General features: G+C 46.0%; 1 protein-coding gene across 1 annotated transcript in view; it reads right to left on the bottom strand.

Moving 5' to 3' along the window:
- Positions 1–8,645, bottom strand: part of CNGA3 (cyclic nucleotide gated channel subunit alpha 3) — a 35,268-nt gene extending 26,623 nt beyond the window's left edge. Inside the window, exon 1 of the mRNA XM_045550178.1 lies at positions 8,612–8,645. The gene's annotated coding sequence lies outside the window, so the exon portion shown is untranslated. The remainder of the gene's footprint in view (positions 1–8,611) is intronic.
- Between the last annotated feature and the right edge of the window lie 4,398 nt (positions 8,646–13,043).

Below are 13,043 nucleotides of genomic sequence, written 5' to 3'. Positions count from 1 at the left end.
CCTCCCAAAGTGCTAGGATTACAGGTGTAAGCCACCACGCCCAGCCAAGGATTGTGACTTTTGCACTCTGGGATCGTCTTTAACTCTCTCTATGGTCATTGGCCTGGACACCTGAGTAGCCAGGCATTTAACACGCTCACCTGTGTTCCAGTTATTTGTGTACTCTTCTTGCTCCTCTACTAACTCTGTAAAACTTGAAGGCAAGAATGATCTCTTTTTGCTTAAAAAATATTTTATTCTCCAAACACCCACCACATATACATAGTAGGTAACAAAAAGCCTGTGGCATAACTGGAGGAATGGGCGCGTAATCACACTGATGACGACAACAGCATATTTATCAAGCATTTACTCTTTGCCTGTTACTGTTCTAACAACTTTAAATATATGTTATTAACTCATTTGATCTTCACAATAATCATGTGAATGAGTCACACTGAAAATTTCCATCCCACTTGAAAAAGGATGGCCATTTATGAGGGAGAGGGCAAGAACACGACACAGGAGGTCGAAACACGTACAGCCCTTTGCTCTGTACTAAATGTGCTTCTGGGAAAACAATCTTGGTTCCCACTCATGATGACTAACAACTTACATTCACAAAATACTGCCCGTGCTCTCTCCTCTTTTCCATCATGACTTAAACATGAAAACTAATCCTGGTCCAATTTGTGTCAAGCCCTGAATTCAGCTGACAATGGGGAGACACTGGACAGGAGCCTACAGCCCACCATGGGTGCACCGCTAGCCCACTTGAGGGATCTTTCCGAATTATCACTGTTCTTGGTTATGAGACCCCTATTCAGCCAGGGCTTGGAAGGTCCAATTAGTGAGGCACCAAGTCTGGACACAAAGCCACGGGGAAACATGCAGAAACCCCAGTCAAGGGAAAGCTCAGAGTCTTGAGGGACAGACACACTTTGCCCATGCCACTGTTTTCTCCAGCTGAGATGGGTCACTTTTACCACTTGGGGTCTTTGATCTTACTTCTCAGAAGTAATCACTCTCTGAGTTTCATCTATTTTAGTCCTCCAAAACTCAACCTTCTCAGCATCACCCTGGGCAAATGCACTCAGCAAATTGTCATAAATGTGAGGCTGAACAGGCTCACTTTGTCAAATTAGACTCCAGAGACAAGTCAATAACTCCCACAGGGTCTACATGCCTTGGAACCTTTTCTAAAGCACACTTCTGATTGCCTTTCCCTTCCTCCCCATCTCACCTGAGAACTGCAGGGTGGAAGGGAAATTCTCCAACACTGAACCACCTAATCACTTTGAGACCTGTGAACCAGTCCTCAGAATAGACACAGGGCATAAAACAGATATTACTACACCCAGCGACGAGGCCTGGAGATTTCAAGGACTTCTAGGTATATGTGGAGAGAAAACCCTGAGTGGAATATCTTTTGTTTGACACTAATGACATTTGAAAGATAGGATAAGTGATCAAGGGTGCTGGACTGAGAGAAAGGAGAGACGGATTCTCTTCTCAGCTCAGCCTCCATTTGGGTAAGTGACCAGCACTTTAGTTTCTTCATCTAATGACAGACATGGCCTTATTGCAAATGACATCTTACACAGAACCCTAATGCATAAAACATTCACTTGTAGTTATTTTATTTGAATGTATTTTGTAACTTTTATAAAGATAATCAGGGAGACGCAAGTTAATTTTGAACATGATACCCAGTATATTAAAATTTGGTATGGGACCCACATATATATTTGAATTTGAAAATATTTAAGTATACATTTAAAAAACTTAAGATGTATACAAAACACCTTAAGAAACTCTGTGAAACAGAGTTGAAAACCATGGACCCAGTTGATTATTAAAGATCCTTCTGTTCCATAAGTTTCATGATGGAGCAAAACACTACAATGTAACTATTACACTTGAGGGTCCTCTCTCATATTTTGTGGGTGAATGTGAACCTATGTGGACAAAATAAAAATAATCTAGAGCTTCAAAAACAGAAAGAAGAAATATAATATTAATACTTTTTGGAAATTATACAATATAAGTGAAAACAACTTGAGTGTCAGAACTTAGATGAGAGGGCACTTTGAGAACCACATGAATATGCAAAAATCCTCAACAAAATACTACCACACTGAATCCAGCAACCTATAAAAAGAATTTTACACTAAAACCAAGTGATATTTACCCCAGGAATGCAAAGTTGATTCAATATCCAAAATCAATGTAAATATACCATATTAACAGAATTAAGGGCAAAAACCACATGATCATCTCAGTAGACACAGAAAAAGCATTTGGCAAAAATCCAACATGCTTTCCTGACGAAAACAATTAAAGAGCACTAGAAGGATAAGGAAACTTCCTCAACCTAATAAAGGGGATCTATGAGAAAACCACAGCTACCATAGTTAACGGTGAAACAACACCTATTTACATAGCATTTGCATTGTATTAGGCATTGTAGGCAATCTAGAGATGATTTAAAGTACAGGACACAGGAGGATATATGTAGGTTATTTGCAGATATTAATACAATGCCATTTTATATAAGGGACTTGAACATCTATGGATTTTGATACTTGTGATGGGTCCTGGAACAAATCCTCCATGGCTACTGAGGTATGACTGCACTCAACACTGCCTGAGATGGCCTAAATAGAAGAAGTAGATAATGACAAATGATGATTGTATTAGGGTTCTTCAGAGAAACAGGAACAATGGGATACATATATATACAGTTGATCCTTGAACAACACAGGTTGAATTACACAGGTCCACTTATACACGGATTTTTTTTCAATAAATATATTGAAAATTTTTTTTGAGATTTGCAACTCTTTTCCTCTAGCTTACTTTATTGTAAGAATACAGTATACATTACATATAACATACAGTATACATTATATATAACATACAACATATGTGTTAATCTACTTTGTATATTATTGGTAAGGCTTCAGGTCAAAAGAAAGCTATTAGTAGTTAGTTTTTAGGGAGTCAAAAATTATATGTGGATTTTGACTGCATGGGGTGCCAATATCCCCAGCCCCTATGTTGTTCAAGGGTCCACTGTATAAACATATGATTTATTACAGGGAATTGGAGGCTGATAATTATGGAGGCTGAGAAGTCCATGCTCTGCAGTCTGCAAGTTGCAGAGCAGAAAGGCCAGCAATGCTGTTCTGAGAACCAGAGGGCCAATGGTGTGAGTCCCAGTCAAGGGCAGGAGAAGCCCGGTGATGTCCCAGCCCAAACAGTCTGGCAGAGAGTGAATTCCCCCTTTCTCTACCTTTTTGTTCTATTCAGGCCCTCCGCGGATTGAATGATGCCCACCAACACTGAAGAGGGCAATCTGCTTTACTCAGTTCACCGATTCCAATGCTTATCTCATCTAAAAACACCCTCAACAGATACACCAGAAAGTGTTTAATCTGGGAACCTCATGTCCCGGTCAAGTTGACACATAAAATTAACCATCACCATGAGGCTGTGGAGAAACCGAAAGCCTCGTTCATTGCTGGTGGGAATGTAAATGGTGTAGCCACTTTGGGAAACTGTTTGACAGTTCCTCAAAATGCTACAGAGAGTTACCACATGGCCCAGCAATTCTGCTGCCAAGCACATACCTAAGAGAAATAAAAACATATGTCCACACAACAACTTGTACATGAATGTTGCTAGCGGCATTATATATAATAGCTCACAGTGGAAATAATCTAAATGCTTATCAGCTGATAAATGGATAAACAAACTGTGGTAGAGCCACATAATGGAACGCTATTGAGGTGGGATCTTATTTGGCAACAGAAAAGAAGGAAATATTTTAGTTTTACTATTATTTATTTATTTTTTGAGACAGAGTCTTACTCTGTTGTTGCCCAGGCTAGAGTGCCATGGCATCAGCCTAGCTCACAGCAACCTCAAACTCCTGGGCTTAAGTGATTCTCCTGCCTCAGTCTCCCGAGTAGCTGGGACTACAGGCAGGCACCACCATGCCCAGCTAATTTTTTGTATATATATTTTCAGTTTTCCATATAATTTCTTTCCATTTTAGTAGAGACAGGGTCTCACTCTTGCTCAGGCTGGTCTCGAACTCCTGAGCTCAAACAATCCACCTGCCTCGGCCTCCCAGAGTGCTAGGATTATAGGCGTGAGCCACTGTGCTGGGCCGAAAAGAAGAAAATATTGATACATAGATGTGGATGAACCTTGAAGCTGTTATGCTAAGTGGGAGGAGCCAGACACAAAGGGTCACATACTGTATGATTTCATTTACATGAAATGTCCAGAACAGGCAAATCTATAGAGACGGAAAGTCAATTAGAGGTTGCCTGGGGCAGGAGTGGAGGGAGTGAGAGAAGAGAGTGATTGCTAATGGGTACAGGTTACTTTTGCGGGTGCTGAAGTTCAAAAGTTCTAAAATTACATTGTGGTGATGGTTGCACAACTGTGAATATACTAAAAACCACTGAAATGTACATTTTATATGGGTGACTTATATGGAATGTGAATTATATCTTAAAAAGAAAATTAATGTTAAATCTAAAATAAAAACACTTTTTAAAATGCAAAACTCACGATGTCAGCTACAAGGAAGTCTCACAAAATATAAACGTAATAACGGGGAGAAATGTCAAAATATCACATTAATAATAATTAATTCACATTGCTGAGGGCTTACATCATGCCAGTCACTGCTCCACAGATTTTTACCTATAGGAACTTATTTAATCCTTACAATAACCCTGTGAGGTAAGTACTATTACAATCTCCATTTTACAGATGAGCAAACTGAGATACAGTTCACACAGCCAGGACTTTAACATACAATCTAGTTTTAGAGTCTGCAAGATTTTAATTGCCTGCCTTTCAAGAGACAAGGCCAACTTGTGGGACCGGTTGGTATCAGGCTCTCTCTACCTGCCCGAGAAAGGACCCAAAGGGTAGCTCAGGCCTCAGACAACGAGGCTGTATCCAGATGTGAGGTGATGAGGGGAGATACGGTTCAGAATCCCATTCTCCCCTCTCTGTGGAGTAGAGTAGAGGCGGCCCCAAACCCAGGAATGTCCCTGCACTAAGATGGAGATAAGGAGTCTGAGTCAGGGGACTTGAGTCTTGTTTCCCAAAGAAATCTTTTCATGCCTGAAAGGTGAAGTTCTCTCTCTCCCAACTCTGCATTTCTATGACATAAGCAAAAGGAAGTTTCCAAATGCCAGCTGCAAATTTTCAATTCCTGCCTCAGAAGAAAAATTCACATTGTTCCCAAGAACAGGAAGGGATTTAGCTGCACCAAAATTGGAACCAAGTTATCAATTATATAATTATATTACTTAAGGAGGAGGCAAGGGCCTGTCTCATGCCCAGAAAGTGTCTTGGTCTTCTGCAGAGGCGATTTGGAATTCATGGGACTCAGGGTTCCTCAGCTCTGAGTGTACTCAGTTTTGAAATTAATGCTTTATAATAAGATTCAGCTGTTCAGATTGAGATTCCAAGAGGATGAAAGTACTTTCCAGATCGTACTGGAGCTGGGGAACCTAGATCTCTGTAGCCAGTCCTATAGACGCTCTCTCCCCAACCCACTCCCCCCACCACAAAACCTGGGCCAGCAAGGCCAAGCTAAGGACCTCCCTTCCTTCTCCAAGGACCTGCTTCACCAAGCCTAGCTGCAAGCACAGGAGGGTTTTTATTTTTCTGAATTAGCTTTTGTGGTATGATTATAAAAGAATACATTGCCAGTATAGGAACTGATAAGATGAGCATATCTGACTTTCATAACCTGGATCAAATCAGCCTAAACTGGATGCTCCATCTATGCCAAATTCCTCACCCTTTCCTTACACGTGTCATGAATTTTCTTCCCCACCTGTTGGCAGAGACAGTGCTCCCTAAAGCTCACCCTATGTCTCCTGGTTTTCCCAGCCCCACATCCGGGCCAGGTGAGGGCTGAGTGACAGGCTCTGGCCAGTGGACTCCTCCCTGATGTAGGATTTGCAAAACCTCATAACCTCAGACTTCGAATAAGCGATGAGCTAAGCCACGGAGATGTGCTCTGTGCTACCACAGCACAGCCTGCTCTCCCAGCTAATTCACACATCTTTGCTCCCACTGGGCCCTCTGCCTAGAGGGAATTTTTCCCTCTTCTTGGCAAGCCGATTTCAAGTTTCAACTCCAACATGACTTTCCCTGGGAGGCATCCCTGACCAGGAACCAGTCACTCCCACCCCTCTCAGTAGAGAAAGGCTCTGTTTCTCCCACTGGAGTTAGCCTTGTGCTTTGTACTCAGGAGCAGTCAGTATGCAATTGAAATGAATTAGGTCAGAGGGAAAACTATTTACCCCCTGGCCTCCGTGTATGTAATGGGGTTGGAGAAAAAAGCTTGACCCACCTCAACCTTGAGGCCTCGGTGTTGTTGGGTGGTGGTGTGGGATTAGAGAGGTCTCAGGTGAGCAGCACGCCTTGGGGAGGGGCGGGGCGGTGGGGGGGCGGGCCTGGAGACAGGCTCTGGACTGTAGTCCTGGCCACTTCCCCTCCCTCCCGCGGGAAACCAGCGACAGGCAATCAGGGAGAGCCAGAGAAGAGCCTGATAGCTTCCAACTGTTTACCTCCTGGGTACCATGGCGACTGGAGAGACTGATCACCATGGCAACCCCATTAGGAACCGGACGCAGTGATCACTGGCAGGCAGTGAATGAGAACAGAAAAGGTATAAAAACAGAAGCATCAAAGGCAAGGGGCACGCGCAGTCAAGGCCAAAGTCCCTGCTAAAGAGATTGAGATTATACGCTGACCAGTGAGTGACTCTGGGAGTCGCCATTCACCCCCTCCCGGCGCCGGCGCTGGTGCCAGTGAGGACCCCTGTGTGGCTGAGCAGAGGCTGAAGAAGTGTGTGTGTGTGTGTGTGTGTGTGTGTGTGTGTGTGTGTGTGTGTGTGTGTGTGTGTGTGTGTCTGGGCATTCGTGTGAAGCAGAGGACAGTTCATGTCCTACCCGGGCCCAAGGAGCTCCCACCTGCTCGGTGAAATCCCACTGGGTCCCGAGACCTGGTAGACTTTTCTACAACCGAGACTCTGGCGTAGAAGACCTGTTTTGGCTGTAGCACGCCAGTGACCGTCTCCCCTCTGCCGCGACGTTCCACCGTCCCGCTCCGCGCCAGCCGGCAGCTCTCACTTAGGGGGTGTGGGAAAGCACGCAGCAAACTGTGACTGCCGTGCCCAGACGACTATATTGTTGCTCGTTTTTATGAATGAAAGTGTGTCGAGGGGCAGATAGGGAAGGTTGGGGTAGGGGGAACTGAGCTGTCCACTCCGGGATGGAGTCCGAGCCCAGGTCGGGGACCACTCCCCAAGGGTTTGAAGTACCAGGGAACGCGACACCGACGCCAGCGGTCCCTTGCCGCCGTTGGGCTGTTGGGCTTCGCGGGCGGCTGGAGGCTGCGCCCCCGGACCGGTGGGGAGAGTGCTGCGTCCAGGGCCAGGTCCCCCACCCTAGGCCACATGCCACGTCTAGCCAGAGATGCTGACCTCAAAGTGACAAAGTTTAAAGTCCCAACAGCAGCATAAAGTAGGGAGATTGCAAGGGGAGAAGATGAAACGACTCTCTCCACCCCTAGCGCCCCAGCCGCAGCCTGGGGTGGTCAGAGCGCAGGTGCCAGCGGGCCCAGCCCCCTGGGGGCGTCGGGAGGGTGGCGGGGGGGGGGGGTGGTTGCTGAGCTTCGGAGAAAAGCCTAAGAGTCAGAGCCTGCGCCTTTATCCTGTTAGGGGATTGCGAAGGATCAGAGGGCCCGCCGCCCCTTCTCCTAGCTACCCTGGCATTAAGCCCTGAGGCCACGAGAGGCCAAGACCGGGGGTATGGTTTTATCATTAACAACAACAGCAACAATAACAACAAAAAGTAACTGCTCACTCCTCAAAAGAATTTTAATTCCTCGCCCTCCTCAGTCCACCTGTCTCTTTGGATGCCCAAGGCTGAGTAGGGGCCTGCGATGCAGCCCTGCACCCGCACCTCGCTGCTTCCTCTGGGTCCATGCTCCTTCCGAGCCGCGCACACAACTTGTCCCCCCGCAGCCCCGCGTGGCACGGACTTGGGGAGACTCTGCATCCCACCCCCCACCTGGAGCAAGGGGAGCGTGGGGGCTGGGAAGCCTCTTCCCGGACTGGAGACCGTGAAGGCGCGGGCCGCAACCTCCGGGTACGACGTGTCTGGAGCAGGTGTCACGGGTGTGGGGGGATCGCAGCTGGACCCCCGTCCTGTCCCAAGCGGGAGCCAGCCCCGTTCCTTCCGCCCTCCACCCCGACGGCTCAGCGGGCTCGACCCAGCGCGGCTCGGGACGTGAGTAAAGGGGGTGCGGGAGGTTTGGGGAGCATGGAGGATGCCTCCTTGTCCTTCGACCGCCCTGGAGGGGCTCGGGGTGGGAGCAGAGGCCGGGGCCGTCCCTTACTTCTCCGCTTTCTCTTCAGCCAAGACTCCTCCCGTTTCAGCACCGGGGGCTGCGGACAGCGGCCTCCCGCCCTTGCGCGCCACCACCCCACTCCCTGGCGTGTAGTTCTTTAATTCACCCCCTGGCCAGAGTCCCCAGCACACCTCCCAGCGTCCCAAGAACTCCTGGCTCAAAACCCTAAAATCCTTACCCCGCCAAAGTTTGGTTTGTCCGCGGCGCGCCTCCGTCTGGCGGAGCGTGTCCTCCTCGCTCCCTCTTGCTCTGGGCGGCAGCTCGGCCGGCTCCCTCCCCCACGGCCGCCCCGGGACTCTCCGCTGGGGACGGCGGAAGGAGCCTGCTGCCTCCCTCTCTCTGGGAAAGTCAGGTGAGGCTCTGCAGCCTCAAAGGCGGTTGAAAGAGGTAGAAGCCTCTCCTTCACACCCCTATCCCCTCCAAAGGAAGACGGGGTGAGTCAGGAGCAAGAAAGCAGCCAAGTCCCCCTGTCACCTCTGGATTCTCGCCTAACCGCGGGAGGCCACCTCCAACTCCTTGGGATGTTTTACCGGTAGTGTAATCCACACTGGATGGATGAGGACACAGCAGAGATCTGGGACTTCGAAGTTTTAGTATGTATTTCTGAAACCTGTTAACAAGTTTATGGAAGATTTTAGAAACTAGTTTGCCTTTGGGATAATGTGCGTCCTCCTTGCAGAGTTTTTGTTTCCTTCTGTCACACCAGGCAACACCAGATTCCCTGAACTATTATAAAAAGTAAAACTCACCAATCCAGCTAATATTCACTACCCTCTACTGAAGCCAAAAGAATTTAAAATCTTTTTGGAGAAAACAATTTTATATAATAAAATCGCCACATTTCCCCATCTCAGTTTCCCCACAGAAGGGATACTCCACGGACACACAGCTCCTTGAAGAATGGAGACCTAATGCCACCATCACCCTCACTGGCACCCTCTGGTTCTGGAGGGCAGGAGCAGGTCCCAGGAGAAATCTGAGCCTTGTTGCCCGAGCTAAGGCCTGGACACTGTCTCGGGTTCCAGGTTCTCATCACTGACACCCTCTTGGGAAGAAATTCCACAAAAGCAGATCCCACAGCAGCCAGCCAATTGGCGCTTCTCTGAGGATTTGGAGCTCATGGCCTTTCTTAAACACACCTATCAAATTGACTGTTTTGGAGCAGATTATATTCAGAAGGCATAAGTCTTTAAGTTCATGCAACACTTGATGGGAGAGGTGAAGTGTATACTGTTCAATGGAGAAATGAAAAATTAGAATGGTGCGTGCACACACATGCATGCACACACATACACTCATCTTAAAGAAGGGAAGTAAAACCAAGAAAAATTTTCCTCAAAGAAAAGTCAGGCTTAATTGTTCAGATTCAAGGGATTCTGGGAGTGAGAGAGCAAATAAATGGAAGTGGGGAATCAACAAAATGAAGATGAAGCCACAGAAATTGAAGGAGAGGTGAATTCTTGTTTTATCATCTGGGCTTCTGGAAGGAACCTGAATTTAATTTAATACAAGAGAAAACATAATGTATGAGACTGAGCTTCGTCAAAGACTTTAGTGTCCTTATTTCAGGGAATCTCCAACATACCTCACTTACCATGTGCAACTTTGTTTACAGTCCTCATTGTCAGGAAATGCTTTCTTCCCTCTAATCCCAGCAATTTATACTACAAGTTAAAGCTGTTTCCTGCTGGCTTGTCCTGAGGGAAGACTGGAAACAGATGATAATGTTCTGTTGTCTGGAAACATTTCAAAGTTTCAAAAGAATCTTTAATCCTGATTTTGGAGAAAGTAGTTATTATCATGAGATAATTTTAAGGCATTATTCTGGAAAATGAAAAATCCCTTTGGACTTTGTTTCTGAAATACACACCATTTCTAAGATTTGAGGGAGAAAACAAGACTTTACAAAATTAATCATAAAATTGAGAAGTCATTGAGGCTGATGCGATAGATCATTTAGCACAGAAGTGGGCACATACTTGGCCCTTAGGAAATGATGTGTGTTCAATAGTTATCATTGAAGAACTTGGGTACCTGAAAGGTAGAAACACATAATGGAGACTGGAATGAGTAGAGAGGGCCTGAAGGGGATATATCTGTGAATTTGCCTGCAAAAAGCATCCAGCTGTAAGATACTAGGCTACCAGGATGGAGGGTCCAGATTTGGCCCAAGACCCACTCAGTGGGGAGCCTATCCTATTGCTCAAACTTCAACTGAGGAATGGCGCAGTATGGAAGGGACAGCACTGTTTTGTCAAGATACAGGACACAACCAGCACCAGGCAATCCCAGATGAATTAGTGGGATGCCCAAACAAGCCCATGGCACCAAGAGACCCAGGAGAGCAATCCACAGAAACCCAAAGTCTTATGCAAGAATAGGGAAACCACAGCCATGGAGAAGGCACCACTTCCTCTTTCTGACAGGGCAGGTGAGATTGGGAGAAAGGGGTGGGGACCAGGTGGATCCTAAGGTGCCTCAGCCTCAGTCAGGGCACACTTAGGAAATGGGAAGGGGTCTGTGGGGAAGAGAGTGGCACCCAGCCATCAATTAGGAGCTGAGGAAGGCCGAAGCCAGGAAACCTGGTGAGACAGACTCTACCCACCTGTGAGTTAGGTGCCGTGCCCAGAGGGATTGCATCTGAGCATGAGCACACACACGTGTGGCCTAGGGGACTACCAAGTATATTTAGTTTTAATTATTTTTGAAATGTAGAAACAGTGTGATGGTCTATGTAGTCTTTTGGGATTTGCTTTCGTCAGTCAATATCAGATTAGTACGATTCAATTATGGTGCTTGTAGCTTTAGTTCATTCAGTTTCACTATGTAAATATGCAATTTGTTATTTATTCTGCATGCATATTATATACATTGTTTTAAAAAATGAGGGCAGGGGTAACTGAATTTTTGCTGTAAATTATGTAAAATCTCAGTTCAAACACATTTTAGATGTACTGGGGACCTGATATTTATAGGTTAGTGTTGAAAGGCACATATAATATTTTTCCCATGGGTGAGCAACAGGACAGCCATTTGTGCTAGGGCCATATGGTACCCAGTGTATTAAAGAACACACAATCTGATAAGTAGATAAGCCAGACTAATAGACGATAAGCAGAGATGCAAACAGATAAGCCCAGTTATCAGTAAAGGAGGGTGTGTAGGCTTGCTTCAGCAGATGGTCTACATCTTTGGCAAATGATAAGGCAATTTGCAGGAATGGCTTTTGGTAAATAAAATAGTTATGAGAAGGCAGGCAAGGTTCACATAAGAACCAATGATCTAGCAAATTCTCCTGCAGGAATTCTCTCAGTCAGGGCAAAGATGATTGGGGGGGAAAGGCCCCAAAGTGGGGAGAAGCAGTTGTTTCCAGTCCTGAAGGCCCACTTTGCCTGCTTCCTTCTCAGGCAACAAAGGTGATGGCATCTATTTCCCTTACTTTACTGGCAGCTGGAAGAATAGAAGGAAAATAAAATTAAATTAATGAATGAGATTTAAAGAGTTAAAAGTTCTATCCAAATACCATTAAGAGCCTGAGAAGGACTGTGGGGCCGTGGGATCTAATCTACCTTGTCCCCTGGGGACCCGCCTCCTACTTTCAGGTCAGCCTTGCAGACAGTGGGAAGGTAAGGGATGCCTGTAAGACCCCAATGCCAGCCTCCCCACTCCATCCAAATCTCCACTATCTGACCACCAGTGCCTGAAATCCCACTAATGGAATGTTATCTCACTATTGTCAAACTTTGATCCCTTTTAAAATGCAAATAACTCCAGGAGATAAGAGTGCGGATATAGAATCAAAAAATTGTGGTAGGAAAATTTGAGAAGAGTGTTTGAGGATCCTGCAGACCAAGGAGGGTGGCCTGGAGTGGATGCCACGGCAGGGCGTGGGTAGGATAGGGGGCAAGTGCTCAGTTGACGGACACTGAACACGAGGGCAAGCCTGGCCCTGGCCCAGGAAAACCACCGGAGCTTTCGTGTAAGCCTGAAACCTTCATTTTCCACCCACAAAAGAAGGACGATCACCTTTGCTGACTGATAAAGTTGGCACAAATGTACAGGATGCCAGGCTGTTTTAATGGATTATAATGTGAATGTCATCAAAGAGCTGGTTAACAGATGTGATGTGCTCTGGGGTTTAGTCCTGCTCAGTTCAACACTGTCATCAGGGCCTGAGGTAAACATACGGCATTTCCTGTACATTTTAATATGGATAGAATGTATGACTAACATGCACTCAGGGAATATAGTGAGTAACAGATGTAAATCAGGATGCAGAAAAATCTTGAGAGCCTTCAATGATGGGCTGAATATGTAGACCAAGAAAAGACATTAACAGGAACAAATGAAAAGTTCTAACCAGGGTCCAAAACTCAGCCACCCAAGTACAGGAAGAGGAGCCGTGGCTTGGGAGACCTCATTCAGTGTGATGTGAAGATTCGGGATGACATGTCTTCACAAAAATTGGCAAAAAGCCAATGAGAAATAAGGCTGACTTAATAGAAGTATATCACGTAGAAAAGAGGTGAGCCTTGCTCAGCTCTGCTCTTGTCAATGTACTTGGATTATTTTCATTTTAGTTGCCACGATAAAAAAGAGTTGCATAAGCA

The sequence above is a fragment of the Lemur catta genome, chromosome 4 (genome assembly GCF_020740605.2).
Source record: "Lemur catta isolate mLemCat1 chromosome 4, mLemCat1.pri, whole genome shotgun sequence".
Lineage (NCBI taxonomy): Eukaryota > Metazoa > Chordata > Mammalia > Primates > Lemuridae > Lemur > Lemur catta.
The sequence above is the reverse complement of the archived record's forward strand: the minus strand, read 5'-3'. Positions and strand labels throughout refer to the sequence as shown.